This window comes from Pelodiscus sinensis, chromosome 3 (assembly GCF_049634645.1).
Source record: "Pelodiscus sinensis isolate JC-2024 chromosome 3, ASM4963464v1, whole genome shotgun sequence".
Taxonomy (NCBI): Eukaryota; Metazoa; Chordata; order Testudines; family Trionychidae; genus Pelodiscus; species Pelodiscus sinensis.
Genome location: NC_134713.1, coordinates 18,312,426 through 18,333,398, shown reverse-complemented (window position 1 = coordinate 18,333,398; position 20,973 = coordinate 18,312,426).

Sequence of the window (20,973 nt, the reverse complement as noted above, 5' to 3'; positions counted from 1 at the left end):
AGCTGACATGATTTTTGAATGTTTGCTCTGGGTGAAATCTTGGGAGTTTTGCCATTGATATAAAAAAACCAACAAACTCTGAAGCATCTGAACTTGCAAGAAGCTTGCAGTATTTTTCATAAATCATGTTCTGCAGCAATGTTTTTTCCCCTCTCCCACCAAAATTTTTCAGTCTCCCTCTCTAACAAAGTGGAGCATAAGCAGGGATTAAATAGTACATATATCTCACTTAGTTTGTGACAGTCAAGAACATGATGAGACGTGCAGCCACGTTTTTCTTCTTTCATCTTACATACAGTCTCAGAGCAGTGAATGCTTCTTTGTCAAACATGTAGTTTCCTTGCCTCAGAGAACAACAGATTTACACTGAACAGGAGAACTCAGAAAGTTAAAACAAGTGTAAAAGGAATGTACACACAGGCTGTGAGAGTGCAGGGCAAAAGCAGAGCAGAACTGCATTTAACCTCAATGTTTAACAAGAAAAGTAGTAGAGAGGTAGCCGTGTTAGTCTGGTCTTGCTGAAACAAAAGACAGGACTAACAAGATGGTGTTTTAGGTGATGAGCTTTCTTTGGGCCAGACCCACTTCCTCAGATCAAATTGTGGAAGAAAATTGGCATGACCATATATACCAAATGGATGCAATCAAAAAAAAGTGAACACATATAAAATAGACAAATCAGATTTTAGAACAGAAGAGGGATGGGGGGAGGTTAATGTCTATGAGGTAATGATATTAGAGGTGATAATTGAGCTTCCCCAATTATCACCTCTAATATCATTACCTCATAGACATTCACTTCCCCTCCTCATCCCCCCTCTGTTCTAAAATCTGATTTGTCTATTTTATATGTGTTCCCTTTTTTTGATTGTATCCCTTTGGTGTATACGGTCATGCCAATTTTCTTCCACAATTTGATCTGAGGAAGTGGGTCTGGCCCAGGAAAGCTCATCACCTAATAAACCATCTTGTTAGTCTTTAAAGTGCTGCATAGTCCTGTCTTTTGTTTTAACAACAAAAGGATAATGGTCTGGGGAAGAGAGAATTGGCTAAATTCTGACAGGCCTGGAAAAAAAGTAAAAAATCAGGCTGGAAGACTTAGGTAAAAAGAAGCACTGTTATCACTATAGCTGGGACACTTCCTGCCTTCATTTATTGTGTTAGTCACCACCACCGCCCACTCTTTCACTGCTCGTTCTTTTAGCATGCAGGAGACAGCATGCAGAGCATTGCATGAGAAAGAACCATTTACCCTTCGTCACTTGCAATCTATTTCTTAGAAGGCTCATTTATTTTTGCCAGGCACCGAGAATCTCTCTGTGCTTTGAACTAGAATCATGGAATTCCTATATCCAGCTATCATTAACCATATTTCTGTGGTTTATAATTCAGTGCTTTCCCACCTCATTGATCTTCGGCTTCCATTCATTACCTTATTGGAGTAACTGTGCTAAATTGTGTTCATGGCTTATGTGAAGGACGATGAATGGAGCAATGAGGAGGTCTCTGGCCTTATGTGCTGGTAGGCCATGTCTATACTAGCAAGCTCACAGCAGCAGATCACTCATGTAGCCATCTGCTCTGTGCTGATGGGGAGAGAGCGCTCTTATCAAGATAACAAAATCACTTCGGCAAACAATAGTATCTGTGTTAGCAGGAGAAGCCCTTGGATCAACACAGTTCTGTGCACACACCCTACCGGTGTGTGTGTGTTTCACATCCTTGAGCAACGTAAGTTTTGCCAATATAAGTGGCTGTGTAGACATGGCCTAAATATACTGCAACAATACAGTAGCAAAATATTTGTAAAGGGAAGGATTGAACAGAAGGGATTTAAACCATTGATTACAACCTAGCAGAGTTCAAATAGCTGCTAACCAGGTTTCTCAGTGTACCCTTTTCCATCGTAGCCCACGTAATTCGATACATCTAGAACCAGGCTCAAATTGCCTGGTTACCTCAGTTTGAACTGTTACCTCAGTTTATGGCTATGAGTTATAGGTTATGTGTGTAAGGTGTGTTACGTGTTATGAGTGCTAGCTATATCGAATTAAGCAATAGATTCAAACTAATGGGGACCCGAACTACTAGTTAATTCGAACTATCTATATTAGTCCGGACTAAGGAAAGGGAATAGAAAGAGGCTTCCCGCCTTTTCCTAGCTGCACATGGCCCTTAAGCTTTGCACCTCTCCCTAATCCTTTGCACTAAGCCCCAATTGGCTTTGCACTCAGTTCAAAACCTTTGCACTCAGTTCAAAAACCTGTGCACACCACCCATAACAGAGTGCACTCCGCACCCTAAGGTTTTTCCCGCCTCAGAGAGTTCATATACCCTGGTTTAACAGGAGTTCAGGTTCTGGATCCTTTACTCCATCCGAGAAGTTACTCCAGTTTTGTTCCAGTTCCAAGTTTCTTTTTGGTTCCGTAGAATGTTTTTCCTTGTCAGTGTATGAATGAGAGAGAGATAGAGTGAGAGAAAGAGTGTGAGTGTGGACAGTGGTGTGGTGGTGTAAAAGTGGTAGGTATTTTTGGGTTTTGCTGGCGATCTATGGAGAATTCCTGGGTCTAAAAACCATCGGTTTCCCACCGGATTACATTTGAAGAGCGCAAGGCCTTCAATGGACAATCCGCAGCCTGCCTGCATCTACCCTGAGGGCTTGATCCAGTGTCATCGTGGGATCTCCTCACAGTTCCTCTGCCAAAGCTTGCAATTAGCTACAGTATTGAGGTCGTGATCTCCTGAGCTGTCTACACCACGCGATTGTAAAGTATATTCCTGGTGTACCTAGGGATCTTTTCTATCTTCTTATATTCAGGGATAGGGAGGAAACTGTTTGGAACGTTATTACCTGCTGTTCTGTATTTCAAATTGTATAATATATGGTTTTGCCCCAAATTGGGTCTCTGTGTTTTATTTGGAAAACCACGTGCCGGTGATAGATATGGCCTCAAGCAATTAGCCTCAGGTGAGCTCTCTTCTGGGACTTGGGACATTTAAGATCAATCTCAAATTAGAGCGCGTCCGAATTAGCTTTAATAAATTAATCGTTACTGCGTCCCAGGGTAACAGATTTGGCGAGCGCGGCAGGACCTGAGGAGGTTTTCCTTTTCAGGTCCGTAGGAACTGTCCCCACTTATAGGGTCAGGTTCTGAACAGCAGATAGTAACCTTTGGTACGGTCCAGCGACTTGGGGTGGATACCCCGGGGGCCCTTCCCTGGTTCATTTTTGTCCCTAAAAATCCGGTGTACTGACCATGCTGAGTGGTGAGGGGACGCTCCGCTACCGCACCGTCCTTCCCGGTAGTCAGTGGTTCCCTATCCACTGGCTAGGCGAGAGGCCCATCCCTACTCTAGGTCGGCGCAGCAGCAGGCTTCGGCCTATTTATGGGCAATCTGGCCACTGCTGCTTGATTTTAAACCCATTCGCCGCTTTTCGCTGGCGCTGCATTTTGCCACCTGGATTAATTTCCTGCGTTTTTGAAGGAAGACAGTGAGTAGGCTTGGTTAGGCCAGCCTAACTTACCTTTCCGGGACCTTTTAAATTTATTTTTTTTGGGTTGGGTAAGCAACCCATAGCAACCATCACTATGGCGATGCCCCGGCTGTTCGACCTGGAAGGCTGGAGAGAGCAGACTAATAAAGATTCTTTAGAGACTGCAATTAATGTGTTTGGCAAAGGGTCTAACCCGTGGGTCAAAGAGTACACAACACTCCTGGTAAGGCATCACACAATCATGTTTGCTTTTTTTGCAAGTGTCACACTGTTGACTCATATTTAGCTTGTGATCCACTATGACCCCTAGATTCTTTTCTGCCGTACTCCTTCCTAGACAGTCGCTTCCCATTCTGTATGTGTGAAACCGATTGTTCCTTTCTAAGTGGAGCACTTTGCATTTGTCCTTATTAAACTTCATCCTATTTACCTCAGACCATTTCTCCAGTTTGTCCAGATCATTTTGAATTATGACCCTATCGTCCAAAGCACTTGCAACCCCTCCCAGCTTGGTATCATCTGCAAACTTAATAAGCATACTTTCTATACCATTATCTAAATCGTTGATGAAGATATTGAACAGAACTGGTCCGAAAACAGACCTCTGAGGAACTCTACTTGTTATGCTCTTCCTGCAGTATTGTGAAGCATTAATAACTACTCTGAGAATTGTTATCCATCCAGTTATGCATCCACCGTACAGTAGCCTCATCTAAGTTGTATTTGCCTAATTTATTGATAAGACTGTATCAAATGCCTCACTAAAGTCTAGGTATACCACATCCACTGCTTCTCCCTTATTCACAAGACTCGTTATCCTATCAAAGAAAGCTATCAGATTGGTTTGACATGATTTGTTCTTTACAAATCCCTGCTGGCTGTTACCTATTACCCTATTATCTTCCAGATGTTTGCAGATGAATTCCTTAATTACTTGCTCCATTATCTTTCCTGGCACAGAAGTTAAACTGACTGGTCTGTAGTTTCCTGGGTTGTTCTTATTTCCCTTTTTATAGATTGGCACTATATTTGCCCTTTTCCAGTCTTCTGGAATCTCTCTGGTCTTCCATGATTTTTCAAAGATGATAGCTAAAAGCTCAGATAACTCCTCTATCAGCTCCTTGAGTATTCTAGGATGCATTTCATCAGGCCCTGGTGACTTGCAGACATCTAACTTTTCTAAGTGATTTTTTTTAACTTTTTAAAAAAATTTTATCTTGTAAACCTACCTGATTCCCAATAGTATTCATTATGGTAGGCATTCCTTCATCATCAGACTTATTGGTGAAGACCAAAATAAAGAAGTCATTAAGCACCTCTGCCATTTCCAAATTTCTGGTTACTGTTTCTCCCTCCTTACTGAGCAATGGGCCTACCCTGTCCGTGGTCTTCATCTTGTTTCTAATATATTTATAGAAAGTCTTCTTGTTACCCTTTATGTCTGTAGCTAGTTTGAGCTCATTTTGTGCCTTTCCCTTTCTAATTTAGGCAGCACACCTCCTTTGTAATTTGTCCTGTGTTCCACTTTTTATATGACTTCTTTCTGATTTTTAGATCATGCAGGATCTTCTGGTTAAGCCAAGGCTGTCTTTTGCTAAACTTTCTATCTTTCCTACACAACAGAATAGCTTGCTTTTGGGCCCTTAATAATATCCCTTTGAGAAACTGCCAACTCACTTTAGTTGTTTTCCCCTTCAGTCTTGCTTCCCGTGGGACCTTACCTACCAGCTCTCTGAGCTTACCAAAATCTGCCTCCCTGAAATCCATTGTCTCTATTTTGCTGTTCTTTCTTCTACCATTCCTTAGAATCATGAACTCTATGATTTCATGATCTCTTTCACCGAAGCTGCCTTCCACTTTCAAATATTCAGACACCTCCTCCCTATTTGTTAAGATCTAGAACAGCTTCCCCCCCCCCAGTAGCTTTTTCAACCTTCTGAAATAAAAAGTTGTCTCCAATGCAGTTCAATAACTTATTGGATAATCTGTGCCCCGCTGTGTTAGTTTCCCAACAGATGTCTGGATAGCTGAAGTCCCCCATCACCACCAAATCCTCTCTTTGGATGATTTTGTTAGTTGTTTAAAAAAAGCCTCATCCACCTCTTCTACCTGGCTAGGTGGTCTGTAGTAGATCCCTAGCATGACATCACTCTTGTTTTTTTCCCCTTTTAACCTAACCCAGAGACTCTCAACACATCTGGTTACTACGTCCATCTCCACCTCAGTCCAAGTGTGTACATTTTTAATGTATAAGGCAATACCTCCTCCGTTTTTTCCTTGCCTATCCTTCCTGAGTAAGCTGTACCCTTCTATACCAATATTCCAGTCATGTGTATTATCCCACCAAGTCTCTGTGACTTAACAGTGTCATAGTTATGTTTATTTATTAGCACTTCCAGTTCTTCCGGCTTACTACCCATGCTTTTTGCATTTGTATACAGGCATCTAAGATACTGATTTGACCTTGCCTCCCAGTTCTGCCTTGTCCCTTCTTTTTCTCTGCTATTATAGCCCATGTTCCCTCCCATTTCTGACCAATCTCCCATGTCTCCATGTTTTTCACTTACCTGTGGGCTTTGGTCACCTTTTGCCCCCATTGAACCTAGTTTAAAGCCCTCCTCACTAGGTTAGCCAGTCTGCATCCAAATACTGTCTTCTCCTTCCTTGAAAGGTGAACCCCATCCCTGCTTATCAGTCCTTCCTGGAATAGCATCCAGTGGTCGAGGAAGCCAAACTCCCCCTGGCGACACCATCTTCACAGCCAGGCATTCACCTCCAGGATGCACCTGTCTCTGCCTTGGCCCCTACCTTTGACAGGAAGGATTGACAAGAATACCACCTGCACTCCAAACTCCTTCACCCGTACTCCCAGAGCCCTGTAGTCACTCTTGATCTGCTCAGTGTCACACCTTGCAGTATCATTAGGGCCCACATGGATGAGTAGCATGGGGAAGTAGAGGGCTGGATAAATCTCGACAGTGCCTCCATAACATCTCAGATATGAACCCCTGGAAGGCAGTATACCTCCCGAGATGTTGTCTTAGGGTGACAGATGGGTGCCTCCATCCTCCTCAGAAAAGAGTCTCTGATCACTACTACCCTACGTTTCCTCCTCGCAGTGGAGGCAGCAGACCTCCCAGCCTTGGGGGTATGAGGCTTCTCCTCCTCTGCTGTAGGGGGTGAATCCTTATCTCCTGTATCAAGAAGAGCATAGCAGTTTCCCAGTACTACAGTGGGAGGGTTGGGAGCAGAGGTGAAGCTCTAAGTGCTGCCAGAAGCAGGGGGCGGCCTGTGAGCCTAGGCAAACTAGGCAGTTGCCTAGGGTGCCGCTGGCACGGGTGCCCGATGATGACATCATGGCCATTGATGGCCGTGCAGGCGGGGGCGCCAATAATGCCTCTGCCTAGGGCGCCAGCTGCCACAGCTGGCCTCGGGCCGCTCCTGGCCAGAAGTGACCAGCTGCCAGTGTGCCCCTGAGCCATCTCCTCCTCCACCAGTCATGAGCCTGTTCTCCAATATCATCTCTAGTGGTGAAGACAGCTAATAAACACCCCTCTTTGAGAAAAGTACACACACTGAGCCAGATTCTCACCTGGTGTGTGTCTGTTGTCTTTGATGATGGTAGAGTTTGGACCTATTTGTTCTAGGGACTCAGTACGTTAACAAGGTCTGGGCGCAGTTCTACTAATAGGAGTTGGAATTGAGGCTACAAGATGGAATTGCTACTTGAAAAAAGTCACAGTCAAACATTGGTGCACTAGATATACAGCTACAATGGAGGAATGTAACCTCATGGTTTTGGGCCAAGGACTAGAGGGGTCAGGACTCTAGGGTTCTATTACTGCCTCTGCTACTCATTTGCTTTGTGACTTTGGACAGATCATTTAATTCTAATCGAGGAATGAATCATCAACAAATATTAACCCTCAAACTTCCCCGAATCACTGGTCTCACTGATGCATTAGCTCAAATGCAAAATCTAACCTTCAGAGCTGGAGTGGGCATCAGCAGCACAGCCTCCTCTAAGCAGAAGCTAGACCTCTTGCTCACATATACACACAGAAGTTCACTCTCTTTATGGTCTCTTGTTGTCTTCCAAACTTCCCTGGCAGAGAAAACTACCCTCTCTCAGGAGCAGTGTTGGTGATATGGTATAATAAACTGCTGTTGACACTGTACCACCACATCAATCACCCCAGTTCTGAGACAGCTACAAAGAGCAGGCAGGAGTGCTAATGCAGAAAGACTTGTGAAGATGACTGCCTGCAACGTAAGGATTTTTCACAAGCCTATGATGCGACTAAAGCCAAAAGGCCCATTTCCTCCATAACCATAGCATCCTCCAAACCAGAACCAAAGGCACTGTTCTGACTCACAAGTTGCCCAATGAACGCCGAGACGTTTTCCCTGCAAAAGCACCATCATGGACAGCTGCAAAAAAATTTCAAGAATTGACAGCCTTTTAGGCCTGAATATAAATATGGCTGAGCTAAGTTAAAACACATCCTGATGGAGCCAGGTGGAGATAGGGAGACTAGGTTCAGTACCATTGCCTGCAACCTGGTGCTGGTTTGTCAAATCCAGCCAAGAACTCACTGTCCCACTGCTGGCAGAAGCACTTACCGGTGTTGTCAAAGAGAATGCTTCCAAAACCCACAAAACTCATTGTAGCCTAGCCTGAAACTCAGCATTTGGTCTAGTGGCCCCACTGTCTATAACCTTAGCCTCATATTTTAGTCCTAGGAGCAGGCCCTTTTGGTGCAAGCTAGTAACTCAGCATAGCTCAAGGGAGTGTTTGTTGCCGGTTCTGTTAGGCATCCAGAGCTCTGTCCTGGGGTGCTTTAGAAATTAGAGTTCAGCATTCAGAATTGTACAAGTTGCTTATTAATCACTTATCAATCATTGACTAAGAAGCTATTTTCAATACAAGAGAGAGTGTACTGTGTACTGTCCATCTCTCAGAGGAAGAATCATAAAGCAGAAATGCATTTGTTACAACATACTTTTTGAAAGCTTTACCTCTTGGGTCTCTTCAGTCATGCTCGCGGTTGCCATGAGACCGAGTAAATTCTTTGTCTCTCAGGGGTGCATACTAGTGCTTGGTTGGCAGAATGCCCACAGCTGGCACCATGTGTTTCTTCTTGGGGTGCACGTCCACACATGCCTGGGTACACGTAACAAAATTTATTCCATACAGATGAAAACATTTAGAGGGAATATTGGCGCATACCCATGGTCTCATGAGACTGAAGGATGCCTACTACTACTTCTACTACTACTACTACTACTACTACTACTACTACTGTCGCCACTATCTCTTGGCAGATAGTGAACCCTCTTACATGTAACAGACTTGGATGCTATCAAACAAGATGGCTGCTAGAAGAAAAATATATCAGTAAGCTTTGACTTCCCTTAGTAGAGTGTGAGCTTGATGCAGTCACCAACTCTGATGTAGAAAACGTGACATATTAAAATCTGTATGATATGAGCGTTATTAAGACTTGTATTCCTTCCGGCTATAGTGTCACGTGTAATCCCATTGACTATTTGGTTAGCTCCCTGAGGCAGGACTCAGCTCCTCCTTTGTGTTGTGCGCTACAGTGCCATTTTAACTGACCATAGACAATGAAGACTCTGAGTGCCTCAGGATAAAGACCAGTCCTGCTTTTTGTGACAGCTATTCCTGTGGGTGACACACTGGGACTGTTAGAACTAAGAGCATGAGTTGCTACAACTTGAGCTAAAGATCCAAGCCAGGCTAGGGGCTGTAACAATTCATATCCTCTATGAATCAGCTCAGAGAGAAGCACCAGTGGATTATATTTGCATTGCTTTCAGTTACACCATTGGTTAATCTGAGGTTGTAGAGCTGTCATTCTGCTGGAGTGCTGTAGCTATGGAATACCAGTGACTCAATATTAATGTTGTTATGAAGAGTCAGTTAAAAAACCCAGAAAACTGCTGGCATATCATCAGAACAGGGTAAATACCAACTTTGTGAAAGCCTCAGGAGACACCCAAAACTTCTATAAAATCAAGTAGCTGGGAAGTAATACAATAACTTATTGTTGGGATGGTGGATACAAAGGGATTTTTGACAAGAGGGAGTTTTACAGGACTTGAATATGCCAATACATTCTCCACACTGGATAGCCATCTCAATGGGCCCCATTCTTGGTTGGCACATAAACATGATTAATAAAAGTGTAAATATGTTGCTTGAAAAGAGGCTTCTTGGCAAATCTACTAAGCATGAATGTATGTTGTTAACTAACGACACAGCAGCTGAAATCCTGGCCCCATTGATATCAATAGCAAAATACTCAACTTCATTGGAGCCATGCTTTCATTCAGGGTCTATATGACAACAGAGAGAGCCCTGAGTGGGAATACAAGATAGGTTGTTAACAGCAGATTGCTATGTAAGTAGAAAGAAAGTGCACAAGCCAAGTGACTTTTCCTAGATAGCATAAAATGATATGGGATTAGATATCTTGCTATTTTTGGCACCTATCTAATATTGAGCAAATGGAGATCCAGATAGACAAACCTTTCAGATCAGAGTAAATACAGAAAAATGTTTAATCAAACAAAAGCTTTCCTGGTGTTAGCACCAGACGTGTTTGCTCTCTGAGTGTATGTCTACACTACAGAGACCAATCGAAGCTGCTGCTGTTGATATTCCAGGGTTCAAATTAGCAGGTCTAGTTAAGACAACTAATTCGAACTGAGAAGGGCACTCCAGTCGATGCTGATAGTCCTGCTTTCATGAGGAGTAAGGGAAGTTGAAGGGAGAGAGTTCTCACTTAGACTTTCTGCAGTGTGGACAGCACCAAAAGTTATGTTAAGGTACTTTGACTTCAGCTATGCAATTAACATAGTTGAAGTAGCATATCTTAATTTGATCTTGTCCCATAGTATAGATGTACCCTGAGAGTAGTCTGCACAATGCATTAACTGGAAGGAATGTTCACTGACAATGGATTTTAAGCAAAAGTTAACAAAATATTAATGAAAAGTGATTTTTTAAAATTCATAATCTTGAATCTTCATGCAGGAAACCTGAATTACTTTTGTCCAATGAAAGAACTGAAACGTACCATCTCACCTATGAGTCCAAACATAGTGGCTGATATTTTAAATATCAAATACAAAAATTTACAAAAAGTACTAGAGACCAAGAACAGAGAATATCTGGCAAATAATTCTGAATACTGATATTGTGACTTTTAAAAATGAACTTATTTGCAGTGTTTTGAGATCTATGGATTCAAAGTGATATACAAGAGGTAAATATTAATGTTAGTTATTGCAGACAAAATGCAAGTACATTGTCCCAATCAATAATAACAGGAGCAAAGCAGATATCATGATTAATAGTCATATTGTAGGGGCAGTCGATGAATATAATTATCTAGGATCACGCCTATCCAACCAGAAAGGCATGCAAAATTTGGCACATGAAAATTTCAGAAATAGTGTTTTGATGTCCCAGAAAAGATGCTGTCTGGTTGGAAATAAATTCCTGCTGTATGTACTGTACTGCAAGGAAGTGTGTATGGAACAACTATGGGTGGGGGTTGGAGCAAGAATGGAAAGAAATAATATCAAAGGACAGCCAAAAAGCATTGATCAGATGGAAAGTTATCTTGCTAATTGCTTGTAGAATACTTTCCAGGTTTCTATAGACCACAAAATTTATTCAGCCAAATTGAAAATTACAGTGATTCCCACCTCCCGTTGCTGCTATTTGACTGATGTGAATCTTGCATCTCCTCAGGCGCTTGCAGGAACTAGGAAATGGTTTATATTCCTGCAGGGTGTCCTGCTGGTTTGGCTTTGATCTGAGTTCAGTGTTTGTTCTTGATATTTCATTTCAGCAAATTCAAACTGTACACATCCTGTTCAAGGCTACTAGCATAGGACTTGTCAAACAGAGAAAGAATAAGGGTGTCTTCCACTCCTCCCCCAAACAAATGATGAGCAAAAGCAAATGTCCAGCCAAATTAGGATTTGTTTCTATTTAGTATAGTGTGTGGAAGAATCACTGACATCCTTACAGACATCGTGCTGCTCAGTTTTCGGAATGCTTTCTTATTAGGAGTATATCAAAGTCAACTTTCAATTACCACCCATGTCTATAAGAAATATTCAGCATTGTGCTAAGCTTCGTAATTGAAGCAAGACTAGCAAATATTCAAGAGCAAGTACAGAGGATCACCTTCCCCAACCCTCAGCTTAACTTAAATAAATCCCCCTACAAATAGGTTGCACTGTACTTTGGAGGGTTTTTTTGTCACTGACTCTGTCCAGCACATTCTGATTCAGCCCTTTGCTTCTCATATTTAACAAACTCATGCATGGATTTATGTGATTCACCAGCTCTAGTTCTGATTTACACCTACGACAATTCTCTATATATTTGGGAAAATAGAGTAAGCAGGGGCCAGTGCAAAACCAAATTTTGGTTAGTGTGAGAGTTTGTTATTCAGATAGTGAATTAATAGGGTTATGTGATGTGGCCTATTTTATTTAGGGAAATTTACTAGAATGGAAATGGTGGAACAAACAGTCCAGGATTAGTTATTCCAGAATCACTCCCCATATCGACACTTTGTTTTGGAATAAAAGTCAGTTTATTCTGGAATAAGCTGCCTTCACTTTTCATAATTATTCTGAAATAAAGAGACTTTTAGAATAGCCACATAGGGAGTTCTTTCAGAATAGCTATTCTGGAATAATTTATACTGTCATATAAAGATATGTCAATTTCCCCATGTAGCTTCAGCCTCAGTTTAAGTACATGCGTACCTTTGTATGTAGTTGCATACTGTGTGCGTAGTTGCATATTTAGTCAATTCAGCATTACTAAAGAAATCGGTCACTGTCTTGGCAAAATATCCTTTTGCATTAACCCAACCCACCTTTTTGCTTCTATATTCAGTTTTGCCCACCCAATGCATATGTAGTATGATGTGCTGGAGGAGGAGGAAGTTCTCCTCTAAGGGCATGTCTACATTAAGAAATTATTTTGAAATAACTTATTTTGAAATAATAACTCCCAAAACAACTATTTCAAAACAGTGTTCACACTACAGGAAAGCCTCAAAAGTAGTCTGAGGTAGGCTCTCTTAGGCTATGTCTACACAGCAGTGTTATTTCGGAATAACTAGATATTATGCCAAAATAACATAGTCCACGTCTTCACAGCAAGCAGTTATTTTGACATAATGTTGAAATATTGTTGAGCTGGAGGACTTCTTACTCTGACTCCTCTAACCCTCATTGTACAAGGAGAATAGTAATAGAGACGTAGATGAGTTAGTCTGGTCTTGCTGAAACAAAAGACAGGACTATGCAGCACTGTAAAGACTAACAAGATGGTTTATTAGGTGATGAGCTTTCCTGGGCCAGACCCACTTCCTCAGATCAAATTGTGGAAGAGTAAGGGAAGTTGGAGGAAGAGTGCTCTAATTCGGACTTCCTGCTGTGTAGACAGTACCAAAAGCCTAAATAAGCTATTTTGACTTAAGCTATGCAATTGACACAGCTCAAGTTGTGTAGCTTATTTCAGCTTTACCCCTGCTGTGTAGACATGCCCTTAATGTGGATGCACTCCCTTGACTTAGGAAGCACTGGGGAGCAATTCATTTGAATGAGTCTGGGGAGCAGTTATTTCGAAATAGCAGCATTTAAGTGTTCACATGAACGCTATTTCAAAATAACTGTTTTGAAATAAGCATTATTCCTCATGGAAAGCAGGAGTTATTGTTTTGAAAGAACCAGCCTGTTGTTTTGAAATAACAAGCTTGGTAATGTGGATGCTCCGCTTGTTATTTTGAAATAAGGAGAGTTATTTTGAAATAATGCCCTAGTGTAGACCAGGGCTAAATGAGAATTCCCACAGCACTAAGAGAACACACAGCACCTCTACATCTTGTACTCTTTGCTTAGGTGGAAAGAGCTAGAGTTTTCTTAGTTGTATTGGGAAAGGGGGGCTGATACAAAATTGCCTCTCTTGTGTCCAGATGTTGAATCTGAGGAGCTAGTGGATGGCATTTCTGTATTGTGGAAAACGACTGGGAAATCTTTGAATCTCTTTCTTGATTCTTTTCCTTCATGAAACATGGAGAGAACTGAAATTCTCCATTGCCCTATAGGTGAATATAATATTTTAACTCTATATTAAGACAATTACTGTAATAAAATCTCATGATTCAGGGATTTAACTGGTTGCCTGTAGGGGTCAGAAAGGACATTTTCTCCCTGTACATAATGTAGCCTGGATTTCCCCCTCTTTCTCTGAAGCATTAGAGATTGGTACATTTGGAGATGGAACACTGGACAGGGTGGACCAGTGTTCTGAGATGGTACAGAAAATTCTCTTCCTCAGATGCTTGGCTGGTATGTTCTGCTCATATGCTCAGGGTCACACTGATCACCAGATTTGGGGCCAGGAAGCAAAATCCCTCCTCCCAGTCAGATTGGCAGAGACTCTGGGTTTTTAACCTTCCTCTGACTCATGGGGCATGGATCACCTCTTGGGATCATCTAGGCATTTCTCACCTAATCAATTCCCAGACATTGGTGGCACCTCAGTCTTTCCTGCTCTCTCTGCCTGCTGCACACAACAGGTTAGTACCTTGATGACTGAACCGCTTTTACATTTAAAACACTACTTTGGTGTGGTGCTTTTGTAAATACGCTACCTACCCTGATGGGAGTCGCTTATTGGCATAGGTAATCCACCTCCCAAATTGGTGATAGCTAGGTCAATGGGTGACTTCTTCCATCAACCTATGGCTGTCTACATGCACCTGAGGCTGGTTTAACTATATCACTCAGGGCACTTGAGTGAGGTAGCTGGGTCAACCTAATTTTCTAGAGTAGATCAGTCCTTGGTGTAATCTGAGTCGTTGGGCTCAGTATAGGGGAAATGGAGTGAGGGTATGTCTACACTACAGTGCTAATTCGAACTAACTTAGTTCGAATTAGTTAATTCGAACTAAGCTAATTCGAACTAACGCATCCAGACTAAAAAACTAGTTCGAATTAGCGTTTTGCTAATTCGAACTAGTATGTCCACACAGAGTGGACCCTGAACCGGGGTTAAGAATGGCCGGAAGCAGTGCCGGCAGGGCATCAGATGAGGACTTACAGCGTGGAGCTGCTGTCTCAGGATAGCCGAGGGCTGTGCTTAAAGGGACCCGACCCCCACCCCAGACAGACAGTTCTCAGGGGTGCCTCACTTGCAAAGCAGTCCTGGCTTGGATTGCCCGGACTACCCACACTGGGCACATCACAGCACTTGGCCATAAGACCGGCTGCACTTGCTGCAGGCTGCCATCTGGGGGTACGTCTACACTACAGCGCTAATTCGAACTAACTTAGTTCGAATTAGTTAATTCGAACTAAGATAATTCGAACTAACGCGTCTAGAACTAAAAACTAGTTCGAATTAGCGTTTTGCTAATTCGAACTAGCATGTCCACATTAAGTGGACCCCGAACCAGGCTTAAGGATGGCCGGAAGCAGTGCCGGCAGGGCATCAGAGGAGGACTTAGAGCATGGAGATGCTGTCTCAGGCTAGCCGAGGGCTGTGCTTAAAGGGTCCCGACCCCCACCCCGGACAGACAGTTCTCAGGGTTGCCCCGCTTGCAAAGAAGTCCTGGCTTGGAGTGCCCGGACTACCCACACTGGGCACATCACACCACTCGGCCATCAGACCGGCTGCACTTGCCGCAGGCTGCCATCTGGGGAGAGGGGACAATTGGGGGGCTGCAGGAGAGCTTCCACCCCCAGAAGCCAGCAGAGCCAATCCAGTCCTCCCCATCGGGGGCTCGTACCCCATTCCTCCCTCACCTCCTTCCACTTACCCCTTCCTAGCCCCCCTTCCTGATGTACAAAATAAAGGACAATTGTGTTCAAAAATAGAATCTCTCTTTATTGAACAAAACTGGGAGAGACTGGGAAAAGGAGGTGGGAGAGGGGAAGAGAGAGGGTGGGAGAGGGGAGGGCAACTACAATGATGAGGGGTTTGGAACAGGTCCCATATGAAGAGAGGCTAAACAGACTGGGACTTTTCAGCTTAGAAAAGAGGAGATGGAGGTGGGATATGATAAAGGTCTATAAAAGCATGAGTGGGGTGGAGAGGGTGCATACAGAAAAGTTCTTCATTAGTTCCCATAAAGAAGGACTAGAGGACACCAAAGGAAAGGAATGGGTAGCAGGCTTCAAACTAACAACAGAAAGTTCTTCTTCACAAAGCAAAGAGTCAACCTGTGGAACTCCTCGCTGCAGGAGGCTGTGAAGGCTAGAACTGGAACAAAGTTTAAAGAGAAGTTAGATCAATTCATGGAGGTTGGGTCCATGGAGTGGTATTAGCCAGGGGGTAGGAGTGGTGTCCCTGCCCGAAGTTTGTGGAAGGCTGGAGAGGAATGGCACGAGACAAATGGCTTGGTCACTGTCTTTGGTACATCCCCTCCAGGGTCCCTAGGGTTGGCCGCTGTCGGCAGACAGGCTACTGGGCTAGATGGACCTTTGGTCTGACCCAGTACGGCCGTTGTAAGCTCAGGGTCGGGGGTCTCAGTGGACCACCTTGATTTTCATGCAAACCTGCTCCTGGGTGGCCAGGCTGGCAGCTCTCCTGCTCTAGACAGCCGCTTTCCTGTGCCTAGTGTGGAGGTCGTGGATGAGGTCCACGATGTCTGCACTGGACCAGGCGGGTGCCCGCCTCTTGCGGTCCTGGGCAAGCTCCCGGGAGCCGCCAGCCTGGTCCCGGGAAGAGGGGAGGGGGTTGGGGGGCATCGGGTAGCTGGCTCGAGCCGTGTCAGGTGCAGGGTCTGCTGGCTGGGTGCTGGCAGGCTTGCACCTGGCACGGGCACCATAGCCAGCCCATGCCCCTTTAAGGGGTCCGGGGCCGGGAGGGGGGCAATGGAGTTTCCCTGGTGTTGGCCAGAGTGCCCACCAGGGAAAGCTGGGGAGGGCTAGCCTCCCACTAGTTCGAATTAAGGGGCTACACACCCCTTAATTCGAACTAGTAAATTCGAACTAGGCTTAGTCCTCGTACAATGAAGTTTACCTAGTTCGAACTAAGCGCTCCGCTAGTTTGAATTAAGTTCGAACTAGCGGAGCGCTAGTGTAGCGCCTATCAAAGTTAATTCGAACTAACGTCCGTTAGTTCGAATTAACTTTGTAGTGTAGACATATCCTGACAGTCTACGGTGCTGTGCAGGAGTTCAGACTAGGTGATCCAGTAGGCCTTTCTGGACTTACACTCTATGACACTCTAAAGACTCCGAAAAGAGTTGCCGGGTGGAAGGAGAGAGAGCATCCACAGCTCCTTCTCCTTGCTGAAGCAGAAGGGAGCTCCCACTCCTCTCTGCATATGGGGAGGTGCTTCTCCATACCTCATCTTCTCTTTGCCTGTGTGGTGGGGTGTTCACCCCACACCATGTAGAGCAGGTTAAATTTGGTTAATGGATCCCATAGGCTGCAGCTGGGAAAGAACCAGGGACTCGAAAGGCTAATTGAAGATGGTGTCCAGCTGAGAAGGAACAGGCAGGGCTAGTATAAAGCCAGGAAGTTGGCAGCAGAAAGGGGCTGCAGGGAAGTAGTCTGCAGTCACTCCCTGGGAGAAGGGAGTTTGGGTTGATAAACTCAGGTGAGACCAATGAAATAGCAACAGAAGCTGGTCTGGGAACAAGCCGATTAGTCGTAGACCTAGAGTCTCTGGATGGAACCTGGCATAGTGTGTGGCCCAAGTTCACCTACCAGCCACTGGGGAAGTGACACATATTGGGCAATGGAACAGGAATTTCTGCCTGAGACTGCGGATCCAGTGGGACCTGGATGCCCCAGAAAAGAAGGACTCTACGGTGACCTTGCTGGAGGGCCGAGTCACAAAAGAGAGAGCAGCCTAAGTCCCAGAGAGAATAGGCCAGGTAGGGTGAGGGAGAGGGGGCAGATCCCCAGATGAGGCCACAAGGAGGAGGTAACCTCACAGCGAGTGCAGTCCGTAACAGGCTGGTGTGTTAAACGCTCCCCTCCTGTTTCAATCCTGTCAAGACTCCGACATTGGGTTAGGCTCCATGGTGCTTGTTCAGCAGTCAATGAGGCTATTCACACTCTGTGTGCTCAAGTACCTTGTTGAATGAGGCGCATGAGTGGGAGCTGGAAATTGACCACCCGCTGGGGCCATTGATTATAGAAATGATCCATTACAATTTCTGAGCATTGTGAGTATCTCAGTATGCTGGTGCAATGCAATTTCTTTCTTAGAGCCTGCACTGAATTCTGCTTCATAATTGAAATCCATTTTACTTATTTGTCTGGAGCTGACTGCCTGTGTCTTACAAATCTTTGTACCAATCACCCTTAGTAACGTGCTTCCAAATGGATCTCTTGCCCCCAGATTAATTACTGCATCTTCTACCCAGTAGAGACACTGTCCAGAGAAGAAAGCTGATGATTCAGATTATCAGTAAAGCATAGAAGTTAGAGCCAGTGCAAGCATAACCCATTCGTAATAGCATCATTAGCCTGCGAGTGCATAAGAGACCTAGGCTGAGTATGAGTGAAGTAGTACTAACGCTGTTCTTCACAGCTGTTTAGCCTTAGTGGACTTTCCTTTCCTCGCTTATTGCCAGAATCCTGCCCATGTATTAATAGCCTTTACTGTGCAGCCTCCTTCTCATCTTGCTCCCTTCCAATTTATTCACACATAGCTGCTAAATCCTCTTCACTCCTATTGCTCTAACTATGGCACTGTCTCTTCCACGGCTTCCCCAATCCTTCTTCCTCAGCCTGAAACTCATTGTCATAGAATCACAAATGTATAGGACTAGAAGGTACCTGTAGAAGTCATCATGGCAGAACTATGTAATAATCAGTCCATCCCTGATAGATGTCTGTCTAAACTGCTCTTAAAAACCTTCAATGATGGAGATTCCACAATATCCCTAGGTAATTTAATCCAGCGCTTAACTAACCTGACTGTTGGGAAGTTTTTTCTAATGTCCAACCTAAACTTCTCTTGCTGCAATTTAAAAGCATTGCTCCTTGTCCTATCCTCAGAGGCTAATGAGAATAATTTTTCACCATTCTTCTTGTAACAACCTTTTATGTTCTTTAAAATTGTTATCATGTTCTCCCTCAGTTTTTTCTTCTCCAGATTAAATAAACCTATTTTTTTCAATCTTCCCTCACAGCTCAAATTTTCTAGATCTTTAATCATTTTTATTGCTCTCTCTTTTATTGGACTTTCTTCAATTTGTCCACATCTTTCCTCAAATGCAGCCCCCAGAACTGAACACAGCACTCCAGTTGAGGCCTAATCAGCACAGAATAGAATGGACAAATTACTTCTCATGTCTGTTTTACAATAATCCTGCTAATACATTCCAGAATAATGTAATGCTTTTTTTCTTCCATGTTACACTGTTGACTTATATTTAGCTTGTGATCCACTATAACCCACAGATTCCTTTCTGCAGAACTCTTTCCTGGTCTATATTTCCCATTATGTCTGTGTGCAATTGATTGTTTCTTTCTAGGAACACTTAACATTTGTTCTTTTTGAAATGTATCTTATTTTCTTCAGGCCATTCCTCCACTTTGTTCAGATCATTTTGAATTTTAATCTTATCCTCCAAAGTATGTGCAGCCCCTCTTAGCTTGGAGTCATCCTCAAATTCTATGCTAGACACTAACACTTACCATGCAAGTATGCTCTCTCTCTGTCTCTCTCTCTCTCTCTCTCTCTCTCTCTCTTCAATAGAAATGAAGGATACTATGCAAGAGGCATTGAGCATCTTATAGGATTGGCCCTTCATATTAAGCTTTTCAGACAAGGGCCTGGTTGTCTTCTCTGTTCTGTGCAGCACACGGGGCACTAATGCTCAATAAATAATAATTGCCTAGTTCTAGCAGCCTTGTCTTGTGCTCTGTTTCCTGGTATCTTTCATCATCACCTTGGAGGTGTTGACAAGTCACATGCTAAGATACAGGCACTATGGATTGATCTTACTGAATGAATGATTTAGCTACCGAGCAGACACTCAGTCAGTGACAGGTACTAGGAATAACTCTTTGTTTCATCAGACAGCTGGAGACGCTGATGGATAGGAAACCAAGGGTGTTTCATTTATGGTGATCATAACTCATTCCTGATTAATTGTTATGCCAAACATCTGACAAAACAGGGTTAAAAAGTTAAACCTGATGCCAGGTATACTTAAACAGACACTAGCCCAGCACAGGAACGAGTCTACGTTTGCTACAGTTCATTTTAAAGGCATCACTTATATGGCTAGTGAAAGAGGAAAACAGTTTAGCTGACAATCCTTATGGATTAAAATTGAATGGTTTTCAACACTGTATTTATTTCCTGACCGATATACACACATGACCAGTCTGGGACCCACATAAGGTATGTATACTCTACCAAGATTTGTATATTAAAATACTAATGTTGACACACAGAAATTGACAATGGCAAAGTTGTCACTGCGTGTTCACACTTGTCCCATGTCGACAGAACTTGTTCACATTGGGAGCTCCCCTGCCAACAATGAGAGCAGTGTAATGTGGGGATGTATCCCACGGTGCCTGGTGATACCATTTGCCACTTGGTATTGCGGGATTGAGGAATAGAGCGTGGGGCATCATGGGACTGTGCAAAACATTACCTGAGGCATCACTTTGTTCAGGGGCTTTTGGCATCCTTTTGCACCTTTCTCATTTTTTCCTTATTCTTTTCTTTTAAATCAGTTGCTGTTTAATAAATTGTATTTGCTTTGAACTGTGTGTAATGATCAGTGGGTCAAGAAAGCATGCAGTGTGAAGAGAGCACCCCGGAGTGGGGACACTCTAGCCCCTGCCCCAAGTAACTATGAGGTTGGGGATTAACCCCCAAGAAACCTGGGCCCTGTCTCATTGGGATCTCAAGGTCTCTGCTACTCAGGAGAGTGGAAGGGGAGCCCTCAGGATCAGAGAGGTCTTTGGGTAAAAGAAGTGGGAGCAGGGACTCAGATCCTTTCGCTGGTCCATTTCACTGGGATAGTATAGAAGCCAGGAAAGTTCCCCATAATAGCGGGACCCTTACCCCGCTTACACAAATACCAAAATGTCTCAGGACACAGTTAAACCTAGCTGGGGACATCTGATAACAGGGTAGCAGGTGTGTGGTTGTGGGTACCTGTTTACAGAGAACTGGACTCATCCTATGCCCATTTCTTACAAACAGAGAGGAGCCGTCAGAGGATAACAGACATCAGTCAGTACCAATCAAACAGATTTTTGCTTCTGAATATAATGTAGCAAACCCAGTTTGAGTCTCACATCCCATCCTTAAAATCCCAAAGGAATTCCAGAACAGGGCCTCAGGCTCATTCAGCATCCTATGGGTGATGTCACGTCTGCAGAGAGCTGATGACAATAATTGCCATTATGCAACCCTAATTATTGATATTATT